We start from the raw sequence: 15,134 nt of genomic DNA on the forward strand, positions 1-15,134 counted from the left end.
TGTGAGTTCTAGTTATCCAAGGGTGTTCACCTTGGCTTCTGTATTTAATCCTATCTATGGAGGAAAATTGAACGTATCAATGTTTTACTGCTTACTGGGAATATTAAATATTCACTCTTTTGGAAGGGAGTGTTGTCTAGTAGTGAAAGTAAAGTGGAACTCAGAGCTCTGGCTTGCTCTGCAACCTTTGGCAAACATTTTATGGCTCAGTGCATAACTAGTGTAGGGATGGGCACTTCAGAAATATCTTTAGATTGCCACTCAAACTTTTCTGTGACTCCCTTTATCTGTAATGTAGGAATTCCAAGGTCGTCATAGGAAACATGTGAGACTATTATTCTGAAAGTGATTTGAGATCCTTAATTGAAAGGCAATATGTTTAATGTGAGGTTTTTTTATTTGATATGAAATCTACAAAAATAATAATCCCCAACTGGTCTAAAGCATAGCTCTAGTGTCTACAGGAGTGTCTCTAAACCTTTACAGGCTGGTTACCCCTTATTCAAAGTCAAAAAATGTCACAGCCCCCTCTACATTTACTATCAAATTAACAGTGCTTAAAAAAGGAAAGAGAACCCCACAATGTATTTCTCTGTGGTAACCAGGCTGCAGCTTGACTGTGGCCTGTTGGCTATTCAGTGGCCAGCACTGTAATGATGGGGCTTCTCATATAACACCTCTGTTTATTCTTAATTCCCTATAACCTCCCACTTTCCAGTGTTACAACAAACTCAGAACAAAGCTTCAAACTTCTATCAGGACTATAAACAACTGTAAACAGAGGCTCTACTCACTCCCTTCCCACAGCTTCTCCCTTACCCATCACCCAAGCCTTTCTTTTTCTTATGTCCTTTATTTTCCTTCCCCTCCCATCAGGTTTTTTCTATGCTTGTGCATTTTCACCTCTTAAGTTCTTCTTAAAGAACAATGGTTCTCAAATGGCTGTGCTGGGTGCCAGTGATTGTGCTGGCACTAGTGCAATTTCTTCTAGTGTCGTCCCAATCACAGAGCAGTGGCACAGCAAGCTGATGATCTTCAAGGTGGGGGACACCCGTTGTGAAAACAGGAAGGAAGGCATTAAGACATTGGTGGGTATCCTTATCCTTCATCAGTGCCAAAAGGAGCACTGGACTGGGGAAAGAATCTGCATGCCAGCGTGCTAAAACATACATTTTAAACAGTTGGTACAATACATTGCAGATTTAATACATCATTTCCCCTTTTTCCTCTACTTGTTAACATTTATGGCAGTGAGGACAGTGTGCTCCTTGGTTACGTACATTATTGTCTTCTGTTGTGTGGAAACAAATTACTCTGTGTTTAAAAATAGGTAATTGCTTCTTGTGTCTAATTGATTGTTAGAAATTACAATGCAGATTTGATTGAAGAAAGCTTGTGTGCTACTGCAGTTGGTTTCATGCAATGCATTTGTATGAAACAGAGCCACACAGCCTAATACCACCACTTTGCCTGTGATTAAGTGGGAAATATTCAGGGTTCTTTATGGCTTCTAAACCTGGCAGAATGTATCTTCTCCCACAGAAGCAGTATGACAATGACATCTATTTTACTGCAGTAACATGACCTGATTGTTAAATTGTAGGCTATCTTTCGGCAATAGATAAAATGGGGTAGATTTCAAGTTAGGAACTAAAAATGTGTTTCCTAAAAAAAGGATATATATTGATGCAGTGGGTTGAGTTCTGTGCCCCATGCAACCTCCTACTGTCACTAGCGGCTTGAACAGGTCAAATTGAAAGTAGGATTTGGCTCTTTTGCTTTCAACTCACTATTTAGACTGGCTTGCTTATATTACAGTCCCACTCTTGATGGTTGAGAATTGTTCACAAAAATGTGGATTATTATTATCATGAAACAATTATATTGTGGTGGTTTCTAGATGCTACAGTAAGGTTGGGCTTTCTTGTGCTGGACCCTGTGCAAAGAGAAAATGACACTCACTTGCTAAATAGCTTTGTAATCTAAATCATAATGATAAGAAGCACAGGATACAATTAATCTGATTAATGGGTGAGAATTTTAAGTGTGTTGCTCCCTTCTCTATATACTGGTATTGGTACATTCATGCATAAAATCCTGCTATCCTCATTTGTAATCCAATGCTTACCTCTACTGTGTCTAATTGTAAAAGCTACAAACCATCCCCTCTTGACAGGGTTATACTTTTCTAATTTATAAGTAGCTAAAGGAGACACAATGCGTTAACTCTCTTTCTTATATGATGAAAATAATGCATATGATCAGATGAAAACATGCATGCAACTTGCACTTTGATAGAGAGAGTTCAGGTCTGCTTCTCTGTCCCTTAAATGGCTGAGAAATCCTGCAACTGCCATACTGGAGTGATCACACTAGAATTCATCATCTACATTCCCTGCAGAGTTCAGTTCTTCCACTGCTGTGCCACTGCTTGCATGCACAGTACACTCTTGAAATTCTGATATAAATTTGGTTAGAGTGACTGCTTTTCTTTCCTCATTTTTTTCTCTTTATCTAGCAATTTTATCAGATTTGAAAAATAAATTAAGAACCTGAGTTTGACACTATTTTCCCCAGAGACAACAAGTGAGTGAGCATGAATATATCTCCCTCCTCCCTCGATACACCTGTGATTTATTTTAGTATACTGAGTGTTCTCTGGGCTTTCTCCTCCACGACTGTGGTTTTGGAGTAACTCCACTGGAATTATCCTGATGTAGATGGAGCAGAATCAGGACCTCCATTTCACTGAAAAAGGAGAAAACAAATTTTTAAGGGGTAAGGGAAAGCACAAATAAATAGAACAGGGTTTGGACTGACATGTTATGCCTTGCTTTCTCTGTTTTGTAATATTCTGTACTCATGAGCTCTAGTCTGCAGTTCAGACCTAGGGGCTGAATAGTGCTCATGTGCACCGTCCCACCTAAACCAATGAGCTTGTAGTCTTATGAGTATGAGATGTGTATGGTAAATTTACTTGAATGCCTGCTTTCCCCCCAAAAAAACATTTGGTCTCTAAGTTTGATTCTGTTGCCATTTAAACTGGTATGAATCAGGAAAAGCTCCATTAACTTTATTGGGTTACACTAGTATAAAACCAGTATAAATAAGATCAGAATGAGGCCCTGTAGCCTTAAATCTTTAAGATAAAGTCAAAGATCATTTGAAAATATGTAGGGTGAAACACTGGCCCTGGTGAAGTCAATGGGAATTTTGACATAGACTTTGTAAAATTTCATTTTTTAAAATTTGCTATACAGAATTTGTAAATGTTAACAGGTTATTTATACAATTGATATATTTACAATACAGAGGGGTGGATTTGATTTTTAGTGAAAACTAGAATCAAAATCCACATAAGTTAAAGGAGCAAATACGTATTTTTTTTCTTGATGCTATATTACTGTAAATATAGAGTAATTAAAAAAATCACTAGGGGTAGAGTCTCAGCTAGTATGAATCAGCCTAGGCTGTATTCTTCCATGAACACTGAGGAACAGGAGCAAGTCTCTCCTCGGGGTAGGATTAGTGCAGTGACACATGTGTAGGGGAGGGAGGAACATAGCCCATGGGTGGTATAATCCTTTTTTCACAGAATCCTTTCTTCTTCCGCAGACTCTCCCTGCTAATTTTGTACTGTTCATTCATTAGAAACACCAGGGTCTATTAGTTATCTTTGCACTAGAGGGCATTTGTAAACAGAAACAAGAGGGGATTTACTTGTTTCTTGCTTTTCTAATTAATTTTTTTCAGAACAATTATCTTCTCTAAGAGTAAGTGGAAGCCATACAATTATACATCTGAGAGGTCTGCAGTTTAAACATGGGTGACAGACAAAATTAAGAGGATATTTTAAATATTTACCTGTTATAGTAAATGTCTTAACAAGTAGGTGTAGTTGAAACTTTATTCCTTCTTTGTGTTGCTCTTAACATGACTTCGTCATTTGATAAAACCTGACTCACATAGCTATCATACACATTTCAGGAGAAAATAGCTTTTAGGGCCTGATTCTGAATTTCTTCTTCAGTCAACACAAAATAAAATGGACCTGGGAAGAGAATCAGGACCATAGTTTACTGTCCATTTTCCTTATAATCACATGTTGACAGTTTGACAGACATAAAGTTGTCTGATGGTCTTAATGGGAGTCCAGTCCAGCTCTCATGATATGGGATCTTAATTAGAGTGAACTATGGAGGAACAACTTGGCCTGGGGGAATGGGAGGAGAGAAAGTGTACCCTCTCAAAAAGACACGTTTGTCTTGCATTGTACAGAGCAAAGCAGGACAGGATTACGTCTTTTCATAAACTGGCATAACTTCGCTAGCTTAAATGGAGTTGGATCAATTTATGCCTGGGGTTAACATAGGCATTAGAATCTCTCAGCCAAATTTTAAAGTACAGTTAAATTTAGCAGTATTTTTGTATACGCATTCTGCCTACAAACATCTGTTTGCATACACGGATTTTGTGGGCACAAGGGGCGCTTGTGCTTTTTGGCAGGTTCACCTCTTCAGCTCAGATTTGAAAATTTGGCTTTATGTTCTTTAAGAAACAAATTTATCTCATGAAATAAAGAATTTTGCTAAATAAATCTCAGATCTGCCTTGTCATGGAAATCTCCCCCCTCCCCCCACAAATCTATCTATCTATCTATCTTTAACATCTGTGTTTAACAAACCAATACATGTATACTTTAAATGTGGTCATATTGTGCTCTGAATTGTTAAATTGCTTTACAATTTACTTCACTACACAGGCATATAGTAATGTTTTAATTTTTGTCAAGTGATGAAAGCTGTAGGAGTCATTTGGTTTTATTCTTCATTGTCCTGTAGCAGAAATGGAATATATTTAAATTCCTACAGAAATGAAGGAAGAGGTTTTAATAGATCTCAGTTAAATCCTGTCATTTAATAGAATGTTAACCTTATCACTATTAGCAGATTTTTCTGTCATGGCCAACTACATTTAGTTACTTATATACAGTTTATGATAAATAATACTGACCTGACTCAGGGAGGAGTTTGCGCACAAGTAATTAAAAAACAAAAAATTATATTCTTACTGCTAGGAGAGACTAATTTTTGAAATGCTTACAAAGGAGAATGGAATGAAATAGTAAATTTTGCTAAAGATAAGTTTCATTGAGATGAATACACATTATACTTAAAAAGAAATAATTGAAAATTGATAATGTCATTCACATTAGCTAAAATAATTATTTGGCCATATATATAGAAAGAGGATTTATGTAATTTTAAGATAGCAATGAATTTAAATGGTATTTTGTAAAGTGTATTTACAAGCTCTGTGTGGGTGTCTGTATGTAACAAATGTCTATATTTAGAAAAAAATCTCAAATATCTATAAACAGGAAGCTAAGATTTGTTCAGCTGCATATTCTAGCACTGCGTAGCACAAAAGGCTTATACTAATTATTTTAATATAAATCATTAATTCAATAAGACTCTGAACTTGTTTAACAAACTGTAAATGATTTATGAGCCTCTGAACACATTTTTAATGAAAGAATGGTATTATAGCATATTGTTCCTTTTAAAGCAAACAAAAAAGTTTTCTTATGCGCCTATTCCCTGTGTTTTAATTTATAAGATAAATGGAGAGAGAAAAAAGAATGAATTGGGAACTGAGCCTGCAACTGCCTCCATACGGAGCCCCACTGAAATCAGTAGGGCTCTCTACATGTGTTCAGGTCTCTACTTGAGTCAAGTTATTTTCAGAGCTGGGGCTTAGATTGCTGTGTTCAGGAGTTTTAAAGTTATCCTAATCTAATTTTGCTTTACAAAACTGTTAATATTTAAAATGTTTTTATTCAAGGTTAGGCTTCTGAAAAATGGAGAATGTTTCTTAGAAAATGATAACATTCTCCGGCGTCTTATCTGAAGCACACATTTATGTATCTATTGGGCCTGATTCTCACATTGTGTAAATTTGATGCACTGCTGGTAAAGGTGATACTGACTTATACCAGCTGAAGTTAATGTTCTAATGTTAATGAAGAAAATATTCTTGGTTCAGTTGTTTGAAAAGATAGATTTTGTATGGGGAAACAATACTTCCTATAAGAAATCATTTTAAACTGGGTCCGCATCTACCAAAAGTCTATGTTGTTTATATTGATGTAGGACATATTCTTCCTTGTGTAGGAACAGAAAGGCACTGTGTAATATCCTTGGGGGCAACAGCTTTAGGAAGAAATCACTGGAGTCACAGAGAGCTGTAAACCTTGGAGCAGCCATTTATTGCAACACATAGAACTAACCAACAGCCAGCCAAACAGGCTGGGCTATCCCCTAATAATCTGACTCAGTTGCCATAGCAACACAAAATTCTATTACCATGACAACCAAATACACAACATATTCCTCCCCCTTAATAAGAATATCCTCAAAATAAAACAAACACTAACTAGAGAAGGAGGGTAGACTGCCTCCATTCCCGGCTAAACCCCGGGGATTATTTTGCCCCGTAACCGTGGGTTCGCCCTAGCTAAAGATCCAGCCGACGAGGAGGCCTTTTGTCTGTAGGTGGATTACGGCGAACTTCTGGTGTTGTTGTGCCCCAAAAAATGTCTTGAGTGCGGCCCTGACAATGGGCTCAGGGTCCGTAGGGTGAAGGGGTGAGAATGGGGTATCAGCTCGTGCCGGGCAGAGGGGTATCTCTGCCACTGGCAGTAATGGAGGGGAAAAGTCAGGAGCAGGTGACTCTTGATTCGGTGTCTTGCTGGAGGTGGTGAAGTCAGGCAACTCTACTGAAGATGTGTCCTGAGGACTGGTATGACCTGGCAGCAGCTGATCTACATGTCGCCGCCAGATGAGATCCTCTGCAGTCCGGACAGTGTAGGAAACAGGTTCTATTTGAGCGATGACAGTGGCAGGGACCCACTTAGCTCCAGAAGTGTAATTCCGAGCCAAAACTAGCTGTCCTGGGCTAAAGGTTCGATCTTTTGCTCTGGGTGCATGCCTGATGACTTGATCTTGCTGCTGATGTTGCACAGTTTGTCAGAGTTCAGAAGGTTTCAGCAGATCAAAGCAAGTGCGCAGCTGTCGTCCCATCATTAGAAAGGCCGGGGATGCCTTGGTCGTAGCATGAGGTGTGTTTCTGTAGGATAGTAAGAAGGTGTCCAGATGCTTTTGAATGGATAATTGTCCCCTTGCTGATTTCAAAGCTTGTTTCATTGTTTGCAAAAATCTTTCAGCTAATCCATTGGTGGATGGATGATATGGTGCCGAAGTGATGTGGTGTATCTCATTGTCTTCATAAACTTTTGAAACTCTTGAGAGACGAACTGCGGTCCGTTGTCACTCACAAGTTGTTCTGGCAGACTGAAATGACTAAAGAGTTCTCGTAGTTTTTGGATAGTACTCTCTGCAGAAGTGGACTGCATTATAGAGACTTCTGGCCATTTAGAATGGGCATCTACCACCACCAAGAACATGCTTCCTTCAAGGGGGCCAGCGAAGTCAACGTGAATATGTTGCCACGGTTTTTCAGGCCAGTCCCATGGATGTAGGGGTGCCCACTGGGGTGTATTCCTAACACCCTGACATGACATACAAGCTCTTGCCTTCTCTTCAATAGCACTGCCAACCCAGGCCACCAAAAATAGCTTCGTGCAATTTCCTTCATGTGCACTATTCCACAGTGACCGGAATGGAGCTGTTCTAACATCTGTGATCTCAGTGGTGGTGGGATAATGACACGTCTCCCCCACAACAAACAACCAGATTGGATTGATAACTCCGTCCTCCTGGACATGTAGGTAACAAGGTCAGGTGAGACCAGAGAGGTTCATTGAGATGTTCCATGCATCACCAGGTCCATAACTTGGGACAATATTGGGTCAACTCGAGTTGCCTTCTTTACCTGAATAGCGGTGATAGGTGTATTCTCTACTTGTTCAAAGTAAAAGATTTCCTTCTGGGCAATATCTCGACGGTTGACTGGCAAAGGCAGCCTTGAGAGACCAATCCACATTGCCATGCAGAGTGGATTTCCTATATTTGATTTCATATATGTGCACAGAAAGCAACAACAATGCCACCGTTGCATACGACTAGCGGCTAATGGAGGAATGCCTGTGTGGGGTCCAAAAAACTGAAGTCAGGGTCGATGGTCAGTGAGAAGAGTAAACTTCCATCTGAACAGGTACTGATGAAACTTCCAATTCCAAAAAACGATTCCCAATGCCTCACGTTCGATTTGGGCATAGTTAGTTTCTGCTTTGCTTAGAGTGTGTGAAGCAAAAGCAATAGGTCTCTCTTTCTCCTGAAGGCATAATGTGTGACACGACTGCTCCCACTCCATAAGGGATGCATCGCAGGCCAACTGTAGGGGTAAGGATGGATCAAAGTGCGTCAGAACTTCAGAATTTAGCAATGCATCCTTAGCTTTGTTAAATGCAACATCACAGGCTTCAGTCCACTTCCAGGCCTTGTTCTGCCCAAGGAGTTCATGAAGTGGTTTTAGCAGTGTGGCTAACTGTGAGATAAACTTTCCATAATAGTTAATAGTCCTAGAAACTAGCGAAGCTGGCTAACATTTTGAGGAGGGGAGCCTCCAATAGCCTTAACCTTGGCAGGGGCCTTACAAAGACCTGTAGCATCAATGATGTGTCCCAAATATTCAACAGAGGGCTGGAAGAATTCACACTTGTCTTTGCGGACTCGCAGTCCATACTCTTCCAGTCTTTGTAGGGTAGCCTCTAAATTCCTTAGGTGATCCTCCTCATTCCTTCCAGTGACCAGGATATCATCCAGATAGCACTGGACTCCTGGCAAGCCACACAAGATCTGGTCCATAGCCTCTGGAACAGGGCAGGAGGAGATGTTATTCCGAAGGGTAGGCGACAGTATCGATAAAGCCCCTTATGCGTCACAATAGTCAACAGCTCTTTGGGACTTTTCATCAATGTGCATCTGTAAATATGCTTGACTCAGATCAATCTTACTGAACTTTTGTCCCCCAGCCAGGCCTGCGAAGAGGTCATCGATGCGGGGAAGCGGGTATTGCTCTGCACATAACACTGGGTTGACAGTGACTTTAAAATCACCACAAATCCAGAGGGAGCCATCTTTCTTCACTATTGGAACAATAGGAGTTGCCCATGGGCTATGGGTAACTGGTATTAGGACTCCATTTGTGACCAGGCGCTCCAGGTCCACTTCACTTTCAGCCTGATGGCATATGGCACAGTTCTGGCTTTCAGATATTTTGGTTGACTGTCAGGTTTAATGTTCAATGTCACAGTGATTCCCTTCATATTTCCCAGATCCTCTCCACAAAAACAGCAACATGTTTCCTTAGTATAGTGGTCAGACCGGTTTCTTCTTTAGTCACTTGGTGCACTTCTGCCCAATTCAGCTGGATCTTCCTAAGCCAAGACCTACCCATTAAGGCTGGGTAGTTACCTCTCACCACAAACAGTGGCAATTTAGCAGCCTGTCCATTGATCTCCACCTTAACATGAGTAGCGCCCAACATGGGCACAGCTTCTCCCGTATATGTCTTCAACACTGTTTTTGTTGTTTTAAGCGGAAGATGCTGTAGCTTTCTTTATACACAGTGAGATCAGTGAGACGGCTGCACCGGTATCCAGTTCCATCCGTATAGGTTTTCCGTCTAACAACGGGATTACCCAGTATTCATGTGAGCCCAATGCCAAAGACAAAACGTGGAGTGGCTCTTCTTCTTGTGAGGAGGTATCTTCTTGGTCATCCTGGGTCTGCTCTAGGGTGTACAGATTTCCCTTTTTGGTCAGCCAGACCACAGGCCTCTTTTTCTTTTGTTTACAGACACACTCAATGTGTCCCTTTTTGCCAGTGTCGACACACCAGCTCCTTACACCAGCATTCTGATGCAGGGTGACCCGGCTTACCACAGCGGTAACATTCCTGACTCCCCACAGTTTTGTGGGTAGGTTCTTGTGACACCTTATGCACCCTAGGGGATGCACTGATGGATTGTGCTTCCTTTGTAGCCAGTTCCATGGAGACAGCAATTTCAATGGCCTTCTGTAAGATAAGCTGAGCCCGTCAATAGGCACTTCCGTATAGTTTCACTGTGCAGGCCACACACTAACCTGTCACATAGGGCCTCATTTAACATCTCCTTAAATTCACAGTGTTCTGTGAGCTTTCTCAAAGTTGCTACAAATTATACAACTGTTTCGTCTCCTTTCTGGTCTCTTTTGTGGAACCTGTATCTTTCAGCAATTACCAGTGGTTTTGAAGAAAAATGGGACCCCAGTATTTCCACAATGTCACTGTAAGATTTGGTCTCTGGCTTAACAGGGTGTAGTAAGCTGCGTAGCAGGGAGCAGGTTTTAACCTCTACAACACTTAAGAATATTGGCACCTTCTTCTCTTCTGTAATGTCATTTGCAATAACAAAAAGCTCAAAACGCTCAGTATACACATGCCATTGCACTATAGTCTCCTCAACAGGTTCCAGTGGCCCTGTAAGTATAGCCATGATTTTAGTTTCAGTTTCACAGTCAGAGCAAACAAGCCAGTTCTCACCCCCTTCCAGCAGCAAACAAGGTTTGTTTGTTTGTTTTTGTACCTTAACTTCTACTTCCTTCTGTTGCTGGGGTAGCACAGACATCCCATCCTCGTCGCCACGTTGTTATATCCTTGGGGGCAACAGCTTTAGGAAGAAATCACTGGAGACACAGAGAGCTGTAAACCTTGGAGCAGCCACTTATTGCTAACACAGAGCTAACTGCCAGCCAGCCAAACAGGCTGGGCTATCCCCTAATAATCTGACTCAGTTGCCATAGCAACACAAGATTCTATTACCACAACAACCAAATACACAACAACTGGGTCTCCTAAACCAACAAATGCCTTGGATCTGAGAACATCATAGTCGCCTAAGGTTCTACACAGTTATCTTGAGGCCACCTTCTCCATGGCAGCAGTGGTCATGCAAGTTGTGTTCTGTCTTTGGTTGCCTTTCCCCACAGCTATGCTGTAGAAGACATGGAAGGAACCCAGCATGAGTTAGCAATTCTTCTAACAGCATTAACTCCAGATTGGATTTGCAGTGTGATATCTGGAGCTAGGGGAGCAAGCTGGTGAGATCTGAGGCAACGAGCTCTACATCTCCCATTGCTGCTCCTTGATGCATACAAAGCTCTGATCCCACAGAACTCTGGGGAAAAGGTTTCCACATAGTCCCAGAGAGAGAGAGAGAGAGAATGATAACATGTAGGCACACTACCAGAGCCTCCAAAAATTCTAGTTCTTCTATACTTATAAAAGTCCAGGACAGAATATAACTCAACATTACAACTGCAGCTGTGAGAGTAATATATGATAAATGTTATCCTTATTTAGGGATAAATATGCTAAATCACCTATTATCCAAGAAAAACTTACCACCTGTCTTCTCAAGGAGTTGCTTACAAAATGGAAGATCATGGACCTTAGATGATTTGTCCTTTCATTTAGATATTCGCCATAGAGTTGTCTGTCTTGATTTTCTACTTCTGGAGGTTGTTGTCGTTGTTCATACATACATACTCCTTGCGCCCATGTCAGGCCTTTCTCTCCCTTCCTCTTCCTCTCTAGCTTCTGGCTTGAAGCGAAGTCAAGATTTCCTTCTGATTTTTTTATAATTTAAGTAGAACAACTACAAAAGATGTACTGCTGAAGTAAAGGAAACTTTGCCTGGTGCTCTTCCACTGGAAAAGTGGAGGTGATGATTTTAAAAGTTTCTCCCCTACTCCTCATCTCATGTTTTTGTATCCTTTAAAAGCTGATGTCCTGTTCCACTGTGTTATCTTAAGATAAATTGACTTGTCTAATTCATGGGAATGCTGGTTTACCATTTGTGGTTCTTGCACAGACATTAGTCAGTATAATTAAAATGTGATGATATCTGGATATGAAAAACACAGATGTAATGCACTGCAGTGAGAGAGACAGAAAAAATACACATATTTAGTGCACTGATGTGCCTACAGTAAATAAATGCTTATGCTGGAATTAGCTCTTATCAGCTTCTTCCTCCATAGGAATCTCATGTATGAGTCAGATCCTGCACCATTTATACCAGTAATTTATACAAGTTTTGAGACGGACATCAGTGGAAGTGCCTATATGGGGAAAAAGTACACTGATATGATTAAGTGTAGTAGATATGATTGTGTACGAGGGTGACCAGATGTCCTGATTTTATAGAGACAGTCCCAATTTTTGGATCTTTTTCTTATATAGGCTCCTATTACCCCTGACCCACCTCCCGATTTTTCACATTTGCTATCTGGTCACCGTATTGTATACTAACATGTGCCTTTATGAATGTGGCAAAGTGGCATTCAATAGTAATCTCTTGGTGACTTTGATATCAAATTTTTGACTACGCTTTGTGTAAGGTCACATTTTTGAATGGTTTATAAAGGATTAAAAAATGTTAGAAGCATGCAACAGAATGAGAAGTGAGTGCTCTAGATGAGTATAAGCACATCAGTAGGAAGAGTTGTATGATTATAAGCCACAGTTGTAAGCAACCGTTGACCTCTAAAACAACTAATGAACCATTTATTAAATCATATTATTCATTTATCGATCATCTTAAATGATTGATAACAAAAATGGTTATATTTTATATTAAGAGTTTCATTTAATTTTACAAGTTTTCTCAATAAAAGATCATTTTCTTCTAATTGTCAGGTACTGCAGATTTAGGACATAATCCAGCTCTCTTTTAAATCCATGAGAATTTTGCCATGGACTTCAGTGGGAGCAGATTGGGTCCATAAAATGAGGTCTGAAAATTAACCTATTTGTGTGGTTATTTTACCTCTCTTGCATTCAATAATAAAAATATGGTGCTGCTGGAATTCTGTTGATGAAACACAACAGTGGCTATACAGTGCTGAAAGTAGCATGTTTGGTTTTGGCAGTCAGATATACAATGATTGTTTCGACACAATTAATCAGATTAATCCTGGCCATAAAGTGGCTCAAGCCCCTGAGAGGACATAGAACATAGTGGTGGTTGCAACTAGTGCTGGGCAAAATGTTTTGAACTAAACTTTCTTTTGTGAAAAAATGTTCCTTAGTCGACATCAGAACATTTTGTGAATTCATGTCTGTTATTGCCAACCTATTTGTATTTGGGGGAGACCCCAAAGTATCCCCTTCAAAAAATCAAAACACTTGATTTCAATGCTTTCTACAGAACATTTGTTTTGGTTGGTTTTTGTTTTTTTTTTTGGTTGGAAACTACTTTTTGTCAATACATTTATTACACAAAATTGCAAAAAAAATTCAATTGAAACAAAATATTACATTTTGGATCAAACTAAATCTTTTATTGTACCCAAACCAATTATTTTCCAGTGAGCCAAAAAAAATTATTTGCACAACTCTGACGGCAGCTGCTCATTTCCTGTCTTTTTTTGGTCCTCTCTTTGGGAGTGGAGATGTTAAGTAAGAAGACATGATTGTTATTGAGTCACTGAAATTTACTACTCTTTACACATAAGAAAACAAATTATGCTGATTCATGCCTTTCTCAGGAGTGTAGTATGTCTTTTCCTCTTGCCTACAATGCTCCTAAAATGTGTGTTAAACATTTATAACCTTAAGTGTTCCACTGAGGTTGCAAAATAGGCATTTTAAGGAGAAGACTACAACTATTTAAAAATCAAGTTCTGTATGAGAATGATTTACCCATCACTGTCTCAAGTAATCTTTCGGTTTTAGTCGTTTTAGGCATTAGAAGGAGGAAAGGGGTGTTCTTTATTTTTTCCAATTTATTTACTTGGTGCATTTGATAACACTGCTTATAATTAGTTTCACCTTTTCCCAATATTCAGTTTCCCGCATCTCACTAGATTTCAAGTGGACAGAGTCCCTTTAAACAAAATGTTCAAATGCTATGTAAATTATGTCCTTAAATTCATTTTAATAATAGATTCCAAGGTAGAAGGATCATCTAGTCTGCCCTCCTATAAACACCAGCCAAAGAATTTCCCCAAAATAATTCCTTCTGATTTAGAGCATATGTTTTTGTTTTTTAAAATCCAATCTTGATTTAAAAAATGCCAGTTATGGAGAATGCACCGATACCTTTGGTAAATTATTCCAATGGTTAATTACCTTCACTATTCAAAATTTACACTATACTTCCATTCTGAATTTGTCTAGTTTTAACTTCCAGCCATTGCATCTTCTTATTTTGTATGCTAGATTGAAGAGCCTGTTATTAAATTTTTAAGTACAAATTGAAAATTGTTTAAAATGCTATATTCAAATTGCTGATATTAAGTGTGGATTTGTGAGGGCATTTTTCCCATTCACTGAAACTTTTTTCTTCCCTCCACTCTTATCCCCTCTGCTGCCAACCACAGTGGATGGAGCAGCCCTATCTAAATATTATTGTAAAAACATTAGGATGCATGGCTGAATAGCCTTTCATCACAATTAGGAGGACTTGATGATTAATAAAAGTCGTCATGTTAGTGGTCATAGTACTGTCCTGGGTGCTGCAGTGCTCGTTGGGTCACTAAAGAAGCCAACGACTTGACAGAAGCTGCTATCTGGCTTGAGGTGGCGATTGTACTTAGTGCCTGTGCAGCATCAATGGTGGGAGCAGCCAAGGGCTGCCACAGCTGTTGCATTTACTCAGTTGTTAAGTTTGAAAACTACTTTTCCAGCCCTTCTTGTTGAATTGTAAGTCTTGAATGCCCATTAATTTACATGTGTAGTGACTCTTTTTCCACCAAAACATTCAGTTAGCAGTGCAGCTGAACAGCTAATCCAACTTGTGATGATGTTTGTGCTCACCCCTACTAAACTTTAAGACCAGAGTCACATGGCTTTGTTCTGGGTTACAGGAAGTCAAGCAGTACCTGTTGCATAAAGGGCACAATGACCAGCTAAAGCTGCTAAATTAAGAATAGAACCAGCACCTAAAACACAGCCCATCACTTCTTGTGCTAGAGGAGAATCTCTGCTTACTGCCAGGAGGAGGAGGAGGACTCTCATTCTCTGCAAGATCTACCATGCCATTGGACAATAATGTGGTTAAATGTGCAGATGTTGAATTAGGCTATTGTTCATAGTTCATCATGTGACATATTGACAATATCCCGG

At 39.7% G+C, this 15,134-nt stretch overlaps 1 protein-coding gene across 22 annotated transcripts in view; it reads left to right on the forward strand.

Moving 5' to 3' along the window:
• Positions 1–15,134, forward strand: part of NRXN1 (neurexin 1) — a 1,354,235-nt gene that overhangs the window by 266,160 nt on the left and 1,072,941 nt on the right. The window lies entirely within an intron of this gene.

The sequence above is a fragment of the Chelonoidis abingdonii genome, chromosome 3 (assembly GCF_003597395.2).
Source record: "Chelonoidis abingdonii isolate Lonesome George chromosome 3, CheloAbing_2.0, whole genome shotgun sequence".
Taxonomy (NCBI): domain Eukaryota; kingdom Metazoa; phylum Chordata; order Testudines; family Testudinidae; genus Chelonoidis; species Chelonoidis abingdonii.